The sequence below is a fragment of the Pavona decussata genome, unplaced genomic scaffold (genome assembly GCF_977016875.1).
Source record: "Pavona decussata unplaced genomic scaffold, jaPavDecu1.1 SCAFFOLD_96, whole genome shotgun sequence".
NCBI lineage: Eukaryota > Metazoa > Cnidaria > Anthozoa > Scleractinia > Agariciidae > Pavona > Pavona decussata.
Genome location: NW_028145513.1, coordinates 1,715,246 through 1,724,934, shown reverse-complemented (window position 1 = coordinate 1,724,934; position 9,689 = coordinate 1,715,246).

Sequence of the window (9,689 nt, the reverse complement as noted above, 5' to 3'; positions counted from 1 at the left end):
ATTAACTAAAGATACTGGTTGTCAGCCACTCGTTAATTTCAACTCGGAAACCATGCCAATCAGCAAATATCATCAATATTAGTATTTTTGCAAAGTATTGTAGAGATCAAAGGCCCCATTTCCCTTAAAGGGAAAAGGACCAAATGCTGATGATGATGATTGTAGAGATCTGAGTACAGGAAATTAGAACTAGAGGGGGAGGTTAGCTGGCATGAGCCCAAAAATAACCAACGGTGTAAGAAAGGATGAAATCAGAGTAAGAGGGGAAGTTATTTTGAAATTTCGGCTTCAATGAAAAAGTATTTTAGACTCAAGATAGCCAAGGGACAACAGGCATTTATCCAATAGTGTCAAAGTTGGGTGGGAGTGTCTGTCACGTGACTTATCCTCGTCCAAACCATAGCCCTCACACGTACATCACCCTAGGGACCAGAACTTAACCTTAACCCTAGATCTAAACCCTAATCCTGGATATCCTAGCTCCGACCATAGTTTTGAGTAATGCTTGTGTATGGCTTTCATCTGGTGATGTCACAAGTCCCAGTCACGTGACCTTGATTTTTTCCCTTAATTAACTAAAGATACTGGTTGTCAGCCACTCGTTAATTTCAACTCGGAAACCATGCCAATCGGCAAATATCATCGATATTAGTATTTTTGCAAAGTATTGTCGAGATCTGAGAACAAGAAATTAGAACTAGAGGGGGAGGTTAGCTGGCATGAGCCCAAAAATGACCAACGTTGTAAGAAAGGACGAAATCAGAGTAAGAGGGGAAGTTATTTTGAAATTTCGGCTTCAATGAAAAAGTATTTTAGACTCAAGATAGCCAAAAGACAAAAGGCATTTATCCAATAGTGTCAAAGTTGGGTTGGAGTGTCTGTCACGTGACTTACCCTCGTTCACACCATAGCCCTCACACGTACATTAACCTAGGGACCAGAACTTAACCTTAACCCTAGATCTAAACCCTAATCCTGGATATCCTAGCTCCAACCATAGTTTTGAGTAATGCTTGTGTATGGCTTTCATCTGGTGATGTCACAAGTCCCAGTCACGTGACCTAGATTTTTTCCCTTAATTAACTAAAGATACTGGTTGTCAGCCACTCGTTAATTTCAACTCAGAAACCCTGCCAATCGGCAAATATCATCAATACTAGTATTTTTGCAAAGTATTGTAGAGATCTGAGTACAGGAAATTAGAAATAGAGGGGGAGGTTAGCTGGGATGAGCCCAAAAATGACCAACGTTGTAAGAAAGGACGAAATCAGACTAAGAGGGGAAGTTATTTTGAAATTTCGGCTTAAATGAAAAAGTATTTTAGACTCAAGATAGCCAAAGGACAACAGGCATTTATCCAATAGTGTCAAAGTTGGGTGGGAGTGTCTGTCACGTGACTTACCCTCGTCGAAACCATAGCCCTCACTCCTACATCACCCTAGGGACCAGAACTTAACCTTAACCCTAGATCTAAACCCTAATCCTGGATATCCTAGCTCCAACCATAGTTTTGAGTAATGCCCTTGTATGGCTTTCATCTGGTGATGTCACAAGTCCCACTCACGTGACCTTGATTTTTTCCCTTAATTAACTAAAGATACTGGTTGTCAGCCACTCGTTAATTTCAACTCGGAAACCATGCCAATCGGCAAATATCATCGATATTAGTATTTTTGCAAAGTATTGTCGAGATCTGAGTACAGGAAATTGGAACTAGATGGGGAGGTTAGCTGGCATGAGCCCAAAAATGACCAACGGTGTAAGAAAGGATGAAATCAGAGTAAGAGGGGAAGTTATTTTGAAATTTCGGCTTCAATGAAAAAGTATTTTCGACTCAAGATAGCCAAGGGACAACATGCATTTATCCAATAGTGTCAAAGTTGGGTGGGAGTGTCTGTCACGTGACTTATCCTCGTCCAAACCATAGCCCTCACACGTTCATCACCCTAGGGACCAGAACTTAACCTTAACCCTAGATCTAAACCCTAATCCTGGATATCCTAGCTCCGACCATAGTTTTGAGTAATGCTTGTGTATGGCTTTCATCTGGTGATGTCACAAGTCCCAGTCACGTGACCTTGATTTTTTCCCTTAATTAACTAAAGATACTGGTTGTCAGCCACTCGTTAATTTCAACTCGGCAATCATACCAATCGGCAAATATCATCGATATTAGTATTTTTGCAAAGTATTGTAGAGATCTGAGTACAGGAAATTAGCAATAGAGGGAGAGGTTAGCTGGCATAAGCCCAAAAATGACCAACGTTGTAAGAAAGGACGACATCAGAGTAAGAGGGGAAGTTATTTTCAAATTTTGGCCTTAATGAAAAAGTATTTTAGACTCAAGATAGCCAAAGGACAACAGGCATTTATCCAATAGTGTCAAAGTTGGGTGGGAGTGTCTGTCACGTGACTTACCCTCGTCCAAACCATAGACCTCACTCGTACATCACCCTAGGGACCAGAACTTAACCTTAACCGTAGATCTAAACCCTAATCCTGGATATCCTAGCTCCAACCATAGTTTTGAGTAATGCTTGTGTATGGCTTTCATCTGGTGATGTCACAAGTCTCAGTCACGTGACCTTGATTTTTTCCCTTAATTAACTAAAGATACTGGTTGTCAGCCACTCGTTAATTTCAACTCGGAAACCATGCCAATCGGCAACTATCATCGATATTAGTATTTTTGCAAAGTATTGTCGAGATCTGAGTACAGGAAATTAGAACTAGAGGGGGAGGTGAGCTGGCATGAGCCCAAAAATGACCAACGTTGTAAGAAAGGACGACATCAGAGTAAGAGGGGAAGTTATTTTTAAATTTTGGCCTTAATGAAAAAGTATTTTAGACTCAAGATAGCCAAAGGACAACAGGCATTTATCCAATAGTTTCAAAGTTGGGTGGGAGTGTCTGTCACGTGACTTACCCTCGTCCAAACCATAGCCCTCACTCGTACATCACCCTAGGGACCAGAACTTAACCTTAACCCTAGATCTAAACCGTAATCCTGGATATCCTAGCTCCAACCATAGTTTTGAGTAATGCTTGTGTATGGCTTTCATCTGGTGATGTCACAAGTCCCAGTCACGTGACCTTGATTTTTTCCCTTAATTAACTAAAGATACTGGTTGTCAGCCACTCGTTAATTTCAACTCGGAAACCATGCCAATCGGCAAATATCATCGATATTAGTATTTTTGCAAAGTATTGTCGAGATCTGAGTACAGGAAATTAGAACTAGAGGGGGAGGTTAGCTGGCATGAGCCCAAAAATGACCAACGTTGTAAGAAAGGACGAAATCAGAGTAAGAAGGGAAGTTATTTTGAAATTTCGAGATCAATGAAAAAGTATTTTAGACTCAAGATAGCCAAAGGACAACAGGCATTTATCCAATAGTGTCAAAGTTGGGTGGGAGTGTCTTTCACGTGACTTACCCTCATCCAAACCATAGCCCTCACACGTACATCACCCTAGGAACCAGAACTTAACCTTAACCCTAGATCTAAACCCTAATCCTGGATATCCTAGCTCCAACCATAGTTTTGAGTAATGCTTGTGTATGGCTTTCATCTGGTGATGTCACAAGTCCCAGTGACGTGACCTAGATTTTTTCCCTTAATTAACTAAAGATACTGGTGGTCAGCCACTCGTTAATTTCAACTCGGAAACCATGCCAATCGGCAAATATTATCAATATTAGTATTTTTGCAAAGTATTGTAGAGATCTGAGTACAGGAAATTAGAAATAGAGGGGGAGGTTAGCTGGCATGAGCCCAAAAATGACCAACGTTGTAAGAAAGGACGAAATCAGAGTAAGAGGGGAAGTTATTTTAAAATTTCGGCTTAAATGAAAAATTATTTTAGACTCGAGATGGCCAAAGGACAACAGGCATTTATCCAATAGTGTCAAAGTTGGGTGGGAGTGTCTGTCACGTGACTTACCCTCGTCCAAACCATAGCCCTCACACGTACATCACCCTAGGGACCAGAACTTAACCTTAACCCTAGATCTGAACCCTAATCCTGGATATCCTAGCTCCAACCATAGTTTTGAGTAATGCTTGTAATGGCTTTCATCTGGTGATGTCACAAGTCCCAGTCACGTGACCTTAATTTTTTCCCTTAATTAACTAAAGATACTGGTTGTCAGCCACTCGTTAATTTCAACTCGGCAATCATGCCAATCGGCAAATATCATCGATATTAGTATTTTTGCAAAGTATTGTAGAGATCTGAGTACAGGAAATTAGAAATAGAGGGAGAGGTTAGCTTGCATAAGCCCAAAAATGACCAACGTTGTAAGAAAGGACGACATCAGAGTAAGAGGGGAAGTTATTTTCAAATTTTGGCCTTAATGAAAAAGTATTTTAGACTCAAGATAGCCAAAGGACAACAGGCATTTATCCAATAGTTTCAAAGTTGGGTGGGAGTGTCTGTCACGTGACTTACCCTCGTCCAAACCATAGCCCTCACACGTACATCACCCTAGGGACCAGAACTTAACCTTAACCCTAGAACTAAACCGTAATCCTGGATATGCTAGCTCCAACCATAGTTTTGAGTAATGCTTGTAATGGCTTTCATCTGGTGATGTCACAAGTCCCAGTCACGTGACCTAGATTTTTTCCCTTAATTAACTAAAGATACTGGTTGTCAGCCACTCGTTAATTTCAACTCGGAAACCATGCCAATCAGCAAATATCATCAATATTAGTATTTTTGCAAAGTATTGTAGAGATCAAAGGCCCCATTTCCCTTAAAGGGAAAAGGACCAAATGCTGATAATGATGATTGTAGAGATCTGAGTACAGGAAATTAGAACTAGAGGGGAAGGTTAGCTGGGATGAGCCCAAAAATGACCAACGGTGTAAGAAAGGATGAAATCAGAGTAAGATGGGAAGTTATTTTGAAATTTCGGCTTCAATGAAAAAGTATTTTAGACTCAAGATAGCCAAAAGACAAAAGGCATTGATCCAATAGTGTCAAAGTTGGGTTGGAGTGTCTGTCACGTGACTTACCCTCGTTCACACCATAGCCCTCACACGTACATTAACCTAGGGACCAGAACTTAACCTTAACCCTAGATCTAAACCCTAATCCCGGATATCCTAGCTCCAACCATAGTTTTGAGTAATGCTTGTGTATGGCTTTTCATCTGGTGATGTCACAAGTCCCAGTCACGTGACCTAGATTTTTTCCCTTAATTAACTAAAGATACTGGTTGTCAGCCACTCGTTAATTTCAACTCAGAAACCCTGCCAATTGGCAAATATCATCAATATTAGTATTTTTGCCAAGTATTGTAGAGATCTGAGTACAGGAAATTAGAAATAGAGGGGGAGGTTACCTGGGATGAGCCCAAAAATGACCAACGTTGTAAGAAAGGACGAAATCAGACTAAGAGGGGAAGTTATTTTGAAATTTCGGCTTAAATGAAAAAGTATTTTAGACTCAAGATAGCCAAAGGACAACAGGCATTTATCCAATAGTGTCAAAGTTGGGTTGGAGTGTCTGTCACGTGACTTACCCTCGTCCAAACCATAGCCCTCACTCCTACATCACCCTAGGGACCAGAACTTAACCATAACCCTAGATCTAAACCCTAATCCTGGATATCCTAGCTCCAACTATAGTTTTGAGTAATGCCCTTGTATGGCTTTCATCTGGTGATGTCACAAGTCCCACTCACGTGACCTTCATTTTTTCCCTTAATTAACTAAAGATACTGGTTGTCAGCCACTCGTTAATTTCAACTCGGAAACCATGCCAATCGGCAAATATCATCGATATTAGTATTTTTGCAAAGTATTGTCGAGATCTGAGTACAGGAAATTGGAAGTAGATGGGGAGGTTAGCTGGCATGAGCCCAAAAATGACCAACGGTGTAAGAAAGGATGAAATCAGAGTAAGAGGGGAAGTTATTTTGAAATTTCGGCTTCAATGAAAAAGTATTTTAGACTCAAGATAGCCAAGGGACAACATGCATTTATCCAATAGTGTCAAAGTTGGGTGGGAGTGTCTGTCACGTGACTTATCCTCGTCCAAACCATAGCCCTCACACGTTCATCACCCTAGGGACCAGAACTTAACCTTAACCCTAGATCTAAACCCTAATCCTGGATATCCTAGCTCCGACCATAGTTTTGAGTAATGCTTGTGTATGGCTTTCATCTGGTGATGTCACAAGTCCCAGTCACGTGACCTTGATTTTTTCCCTTAATTAACTAAAGATACTGGTTGTCAGCCACTCGTTAATTTCAACTCGGCAATCATGCCAATCGGCAAATATCATCGATATTAGTATTTTTGCAAAGTATTGTAGAGATCTGAGTACAGGAAATTAGAAATAGAGGGAGAGGTTAGCTGGCATAAGCCCAAAAATGACCAACGTTGTAAGAAAGGACGACATCAGAGTAAGAGGGGAAGTTATTTTCACATTTTGGCCTTAATGAAAAAGTATTTTAGACTCAAGATAGCCAAAGGACAACAGGCATTTATCCAATAGTGTCAAAGTTGGGTGGGAGTGTCTGTCACGTGACTTACCCTCGTCCAAACCATAGACCTCACTCGTACATCACCCTAGGGACCAGAACTTAACCTTAACCCTAGATCTAAACCCTAATCCTGGATATCCTAGCTCCAACCATAGTTTTGAGTAATGCTTGTGTATGGCTTTCATCTGGTGATGTCACAAGTCCCAGTCACGTGACCTTGATTTTTTCCCTTAATTAACTAAAGATACTGGTTGTCAGCCACTCGTTAATTTCAACTCGGCAATCATGCCAATCGGAAAATATCATCGATATTAGTATTTTTGCAAAGTATTGTAGAGATCTGAGTACAGGAAATTAGAAATAGAGGGAAAGGTTAGCTGGCATAAGCCCAAAAATGACCAACGTTGTAAGAAAGGACGAAATCAGACTAAGAGGGGAAGTTATTTTGAAATTTCGGCTTCAATGAAAAAGTATTTTAGACTCAAGATGGCCAAAGGACAACAGGCATTTATCCAATAGTGTCAATGTTGGGTGGGAGTGTCTGTCACGTAACTTATCCTCGTCCAAACCATAGCCCTCACACGTTCATCACCCTAGGGACCAGGACTTAACCTTAACCCCAGATCTAAACCTTAATCCTGGATATCTTAGCTCCAACCATAGTTTTGAGTAATGCTTGTGTATGGCTTTCATCTGGTGATGTCACAAGTCCCAGTCACGTGACCTTGATTTTTTCCCTTAATTAACTAAAGATACTGGTTGTCAGCCACTCGTTAATTTCAACTCGGAAACCATGCCAATCGGCAACTATCATCGATATTAGTATTTTTGCAAAGTATTGTCGAGATCTGAGTACAGGAAATTAGAACTAGAGGGGGAGGTGAGCTGGCATGAGCCCAAAAATGACCAACGTTGTAAGAAAGGACGAAATCAGAGTAAGAGGGGAAGTTATTTTGAAATTTCGGCTTCAATGAAAAAGTATTTTAGACTCAAGATAGCCAAAGGACAACAGGCATTTATCCAATAGTGTCAAAGTTGGGTGGGAGTGTCTGTCACGTGACTTACCCTCATCCAAATCATAGCCCTCACACGTACATCACCCTAGGGACCAGAACTTAACCTTAACCCTAGATCTAAACCCTAATCCTGGATATCCTAGCTCCAACCATAGTTTTGAGTAATGCTTGTGTATGGCTTTCATCTGGTGATGTCACAAGTCCCAGTGACGTGACCTAGATTTTTTCCCTTAATTAACTAAAGATACTGGTTGTCAGCCACTCGTTAATTTCAACTCGGAAACCATGCCAATCAGCAAATATCATCAATATTAGTATTTTTGCAAAGTATTGTAGAGATCAAAGGCCCCATTTCCCTTAAAGGGAAAAGGACCAAATGCTGATGATGATGATTGTAGAGATCTGAGTACAAGAAATTAGAACTAGAGGGGGAGGTTAGCTGTCATGAGCCCAAAAATGACCAACGGTGTAAGAAAGGATGAAATCAGAGTAAGAGGGGAAGTTATTTTGAAATTTCGGCTTCAATGAAAAAGTATTTTAGACTCAAGATAGCCAAGGGACAACAGGCATTTATCAATTAGTGTCAAAGTTGGGTGGGAGTGTCTTTCACGTGACTTATCCTCGTCCAAACCATAGCCTTCACACGTTCATCACCCTAGGGATTAGAACTTAACCTTAACCCTAGATCTAAACCCTAATCCTGGATATCCTAGCTCCGACCATAGTTTTGAGTAATGCTTGTGTATGGCTTTCATCTGGTGATGTCACAAGTCCCAGTCACGTGACCTTGATTTTTTCCCTTAATTAATTAAAGATACTGGTTGTCAGCCACTCGTTAATTTCAACTCGGAAACCATGCCAATCGGCAAATATCATCGATATTAGTATTTTTGCAAAGTATTGTCGAGATCTGAGAACAAGAAATTAGAACTAAATGGGGAGGTTAGCTGGCATGAGCCCAAAAATGACCAACGTTGTAAGAAAGGACGAAATCAGAGTAAGAGGGGAAGTTATTTTGAAATTTCGGCTTAAATGAGAAAGTATTTTAGACTCAAGATAGCCAAAAGAGAAAAGGCATTTATCCAATAGTGTCAAAGTTGGGTTGGAGTGTCTGTCACGTGACTGACCCTCGTCCAAACCATAGTTCTCACACGTACATCACCCTAGGGACCAGAACTTAACCTTAACCCTAGATCTAAACGCTAATCCTGGATATCCTAGCTTCAACCATAGTTTTGAGTAATGCTTGTGTATGGCTTTCATCTGGTGATGACACAAGTCCCAGTGACGTGACCTAGATTTTTTCCCTTAATTAACTAAAGATACTGGTTGTCAGCCACTCGTTAATTTCAACTCGGAAACCATGCCAATCGGCAAATATCATCGATATTAGTATTTTTGCAAAGTATTGTAGAGATCTGAGTACAGGAAATAAGAAATAGAAGGGGAGGTTAGCTGGCATGAGCCCAAAAATGACCAACGTTGTAAGAAAGGACGAAATCAGAGTAAGAGGGGAAGTTATTTTAAAATTTTGGCTTCAATGAAAAAGTATTTTAGACTCAAGATGGCCAAAGGACAACAGGCATTTATCCAATAGTGTCAAAGTTGGGTGGGAGTGTCTGTCACGTAACTTATCCTCGTCCAAACCATAGCCCTCACACGTTCATCACTGTAGGGACCAGAACTTAACCTTAACCCTAGATCTAAACCCTAATCCTGGATATCCTAGCTCCAACCATAGTTTTGAGTAATGCTTGTGTATGGCTTTCATCTGGTGATGTCACAAGTGCCAGTCACGTGACCTAGATTTTTTCCCTTAATTAACTAAAGATACTGGTTGTCAGCCACTCGTTAATTTCAACTCGGAAACCATGCCAATCGGCAAATATCATCGATATTAGTATTTTTGCAAAGTATTGTCGAGATCTGAGTACAGGAAATTAGAACTAGAGGGTGAGGTTAGCTGGCATGAGCCCAAAAATTACCAACGTTGTAAGAAAGGACGAAATCAGAGTAAGAGGGGAAGTTATTTTGAAATTTTGGCTTAAATGAAAAAGTATTTTAGACTCAAGATAGCCAAAGGACAACAGGCATTTATCCAATAGTGTCAAAGTTGGGTGGGAGTTTCTGTCACGTGACTTACCCTCGTCCAAACCATAGCCCTCACTCGTACATCACC